Source organism: Babylonia areolata, chromosome 9 (genome assembly GCF_041734735.1).
Source record: "Babylonia areolata isolate BAREFJ2019XMU chromosome 9, ASM4173473v1, whole genome shotgun sequence".
Taxonomy (NCBI): Eukaryota; Metazoa; Mollusca; class Gastropoda; order Neogastropoda; family Buccinidae; genus Babylonia; species Babylonia areolata.
This window is the reverse complement of record NC_134884.1, coordinates 8534810-8539809: the sequence shown is the minus strand read 5'-3', so window position 1 is coordinate 8539809 and position 5000 is coordinate 8534810. Positions and strand designations below refer to the sequence as shown.

Below are 5000 nucleotides of genomic sequence, written 5' to 3'. Positions count from 1 at the left end.
TCCTTAGGTCTGTTAAGAAGTACTTTATACATGGTTTGATTTTATTTATTCTGCATTTATAAATGAAATGTTTCGCCACTAGAATGATATAGTCAAATAATTCATCTGTTTTTGTAATATCATTTCCAAATAATACTGACTCTATATTCAACTTTACATTTGCACAATTTTCACACTGTTCCTTCAAGACATTCGCTAAGTCCCCCCCAAAAGAGCGGAGTAAATGTACAGTGCCATAAGTAGTGTTGAATTGTGTCTATTTCATTTCTACAATGTGGTTTAAACAGTTTAGTATTTGGAAATGTTACAATACGTTTCACTTCGTCTTCCTGAAGGCATCTGAACAATAATCGGGAAAATATGGTTCAAACAATATTGCATTTGTACATGTTTTTGTTGTTGCTATTTTGTTTTGTTGTTGTTGTTGCTGCTGCTGCTGTTGTTGTTGCTGTTTTCATTTGTACATGTTACAATGCTTTTTACTTCGACTTCCTGGAGCGTCTGGGCAATGAACAATACCAGTTATTTCATGAAAGGTTACATTTTTCTTTTAGTCAGCATCATTACCAAAACAAAACATGGAAGCGAGAGAATCTGAGCGCGCTGGTTCGAATTACGGCTCAGCCGCCGATATTTTCTCCCCCTCCACTAGACCTTGAGTAGTGATCTGGACGCTAGCCATTCGGACGAGACGATAAACCGAGGTCCCGTGTGCAGCATGCACTTAGCGCACGTAAAAGAACCCACGGCAACAAAAGGGATGTTCCTGGCAAAATTCTGTAGAAAAATCCACTTCGATAGGAAAAACAAGTAAAACTGCACGCATGAAAAAAAATATATTAAAAAAAAAGAAGGGGGAGGGGAGGGGGTGGGGGTGGGGGGGGCGGGGGGGGGGGGGCGCTGTAGTGTAGTGACGCGCTCTCCACGGGGAAAGCAGCCCGAATTTCACACAGAGAAATCAGTTGTGATAAAAGAAATACAAATACAATACAAATACAAAACATCATCATCATAAAAATAAATAATAATAATAATAATAATAATAATAATGACAATAACAACTGTAGCTTGTATGAAGAAAATAAATGAAATTCAATAAATAATTAAACGAAACTGAACGAATCGAAAAAAACGAAACCAAATAACAAAAATGAAATGTAATATGAAAGTCGTGACATACACTCACGCGCATGCGGACACTTCTATGGGCACCTGAAAATAGTTTCAAAAGCTAATAGTCACGTTAGTGCCTTCAAAAGATCATGACGGCGAAATGGCTCCCAGACCTTTGGTAGCACAGACTTGACGGCGATTTCAGCTACAGACAAGCGAGAAGCGGCCATTTTTGCAAAAACGGCGTCGTAAGAAAACGGCGAATCGGAACCTACTCGCTACCCCCACATCCCCCCTCCCTCCCCTACAATCAACCGCCTGCATCCCCCAACCTCTCCCCCACCCCCTCTGGGCTCTGAGCCAAATGGAACTGACTTCAAGAACTTGGAAGAGAGAAAAGAAACGAAGAGATGATATTCACGAATGAATTAAGTATTATAAACAAGCGCTCACTGATAAGTCCTAGAAATAACAGTGCCTGTGTGTGTGTGTGTGCTTCAAGCTTGACTGAATTACACAGGAAATGAATGCAGCCTGTTGTGCAAATGACTGAGTAAAGGCGCTTTGTAAGAATCAATTATAGAATGCGGGTATTGTACGTAAAAGTATAGTTCCTCTTCTACTGACACACACGTGCGCGAGCGTGCACACACACACACACACACACACACACACACACACACACACACACACACACACACACACACACACACACACACACACACACACACACACACTTCTCCTTCTTCTTCACTCACTGATATACACGTTTCTTCTTTCCGCAAACAAAAACAAAATGTCTAGACATCTATGAAATGAATTCCTAAAATAACAGCCTAAACAAAAAACCCAAAAGAACGTGAGTGTCTGCGGTCTGTTTGTAGAGGAAATCTGAACCTTGCCACAATGAGAAGCTTTAAAACCCAGGATGATTATCAGATTAAAATGACTCATATGACAAGACTTGTACGAACTGACCTTTAACTGTCTTCGATTAAAATTCTTTTAATGAATAAATAGATAGATAGATAGATAGATAGATAGATAAATAATTTAAAAACAACAACAATATCTTCGTGGTAGCCTACTGACCGATATAGATGACAGCAAAATAAAGGTCTTTCTTCGTTCTTTAGTTTAACGTCTTTTCACTGTAAGTGATATTTGGTCTTTCTTCTTCTTCTTCTCGTTCGGTTACCTGACCACCCAAATATAGGTCTGTGGGCTAAGGTATATGAGTGCTAACAACATGTTTTCATTTACCAAGATTCATTCTTTACTTATTGTCTGATTTTCTAGTGCCATCATCTATGATGAATGTGAAGCTGGCAACAGTAAAAGAAAAACAAGGCCTTCAAGACTCACTTGTGATAAATTCAAGCTTTTTATGTATTGAGTATAATTTCAAAATGTAATGTTTAAGATGAGAAAGATCAATTTAAAGCAAATTAACTCCCCTAGCATTAATTACAGAGTAATTTCCCTTTTTTAATATCTGCACCAAAACGTTTGCAAAATAAATAAAACTTCCATGCTTAGCAAAAGAAGTTCCTGTTCGAACAAAAAATGATAATAATGACTGCTCTAGTTGTTGGGCCAGAATATCAGATCAAAGTGCCATGTTTAGAGAATACAAAAATATATATATAACAGTAAATGCAGTTTGCATATAATTAGGCTTCATTCTTTTCTTTTTTTTGTGCCCATCCCAGAGGTGCAATATTGTTTTAAACAAGATGACTGGAAAGAAATGAATTTTTCCTATTTTTATGCCAAATTTGGTGTCAACTGACAAAGTAGTTGCAGAGAAAATGTCAAAGTTTACCACGGACACACAGACACACAGACCCACAGAGAGAGAGAGAGAGAGAGAGAGAGAGAGAACCGAACACCGGGTAAAAACATAGACTCACTTTGTTTACATAAGTGAGTCAAAAAACCACAAAAATACTGAATTGCTTCTAAACTTCCATGAAGATTTCAGCCGTCAGAACTGTCCTAATTATCATGTCTGTAGTTTAACGACATTATTTGCCAATAGCTGATGTCATACGTACTTAAAACGGAAGTGAGTAATAGTTCTAGAAGCTTCTGGAACGTTTCAGTAAGCGCTATAAATGTTACACTTTGGAGTGACGTCAAGAAAACGGAAGTATGTATTAATCCCATAAGGTTCTAGAGCGTTTCAGACATACGACTTTAACCCATTTAACCCTGTGTAGTACAAAAACCTTCTGCAGGCTTCCATCCCATAATGGTGTGGGGAAGGACGCAGAAAATATACCGCTTTTCCTCCAAAGTACATGTGGACACATCCGGAAATACTGTAGAATTCCTCCAAAGTACATGTGGACACATCCGGAAATACTGTAGAATTCCTCCAAAGTACATGTGGACACATCCGGAAATACTGTAGAATTCCTCCAAAGTACATATGGACACATCCGGAAATACTGTAGAATTCCTCCAAAGTACATGTGGACACATCCGGAAATACTGTAGAATTCCTCCAAAGTACATGTGGACACATCCGGAAATACTGTAGAATTCCTCCAAAGTACATGCGGACACATCCGGAAATACTGTAGAATTCCTCCAAAGTACATGTGGACACATCCGGAAATACTGTAGAATTCCTCCAAAGTACATGTGGACACATCCGGAAATACTGTAGAAGTTAGTTCCTTTTCCTTGTGGTTTATGCATCATTATGAAGAAATGTGAAATCCGCGGAGTGATGGCCTAGAGGTAACGCGTCCGCCTAAGAAGCGAGAGAATCTGAGCGCACTGGTTCGAATCACGGCTCAGCCGCCGATATTTTTTTCCCCTCCACTAGACCTTGAGTGGTGGTCTGGGCGCTAGTCATTCGGATGAGACTATAAACCGAGGTCCCGTGTACAGCATACATTTAGCGCACGTAAAAGAACCCACGGCAACAAATGGGTTGTTCCTGGCAAAATTCTGTGGAAAAATCCACTTCGATAGGAACAAATACAACAAAAAAATGAGTGGCGCTGTAGTGTAGCGACGCGCTCTCCCTGGGGAGAGCAGCCCGGATTTCACACAGAGAAGTCTGTTGTGATGAAAAGAAATACAAAATACAAAATAATGAGGCAAATTGTGACGCCATATCAATGATCAAGCACAGGGTTCTGTGAGTAAGTTATTCCCTGCAACATGACGGGCACAATAGCCGAATGGTTAAAGCGCTGGACTTTCAATCTGAGGGTCCTGGGTTCGAATCTCGGTGACGGAGCCTGGTGGGTAAAGGGTGGAGATTTTTCCGATCTCCCAGGTCAACATATGTGCAGACCTGCTAGTGCCTGAACCCCCTTCGTGTGTATGCGCACGCAGAACTGAGATCAAATACGCACGTTAAAGATCCTGTAACCCATGTCAGCGTTCGGTGGGTTATGGAAACAAGAATATACCCTGCATGCACACCCCCGAAAACGGTGTATGGCTGCCTACATGGCGGGGTAAATAAATAAAAACGGTTATACACGTAAAATGTTACATGTCTGTCTGAGTGTGTATGCGTGTGCGTCTGAAATCTGATTGAATGACACAGGAAACGAATGATGAGCGCCCAGTGGCAGCCGTCAGTCGGCTCTACCCAGGTAGGCAGCCTGTGGTGCAAATGTCCCCGTGTATGTAAAGCGCTTAGAGCTTAGTCTCTGACCGAGGATAGGCGCTGTATAAGTATCCACATCAATCAATCAATGATTGGTTGTGCTACGCCATGATTCCAGAACATTCGGTTTCAATACCGTAATATAAAATCACATCATGTGGATAGTCGTTAAAACTGATATAAAAGGGACAGCCTTTGATCTATTAGACCCACCCTCTCAAACTACGAAGCCTTCACAACTGCCAAGAACCCC

General features: G+C 40.6%; 1 protein-coding gene across 2 annotated transcripts in view; it reads right to left on the bottom strand.

The window, feature by feature from the left end:
- LOC143286043 (15-hydroxyprostaglandin dehydrogenase [NAD(+)]-like) overlaps window positions 1-5000 on the bottom strand; it is a 107842-nt gene that overhangs the window by 16473 nt on the left and 86369 nt on the right. The window lies entirely within an intron of this gene.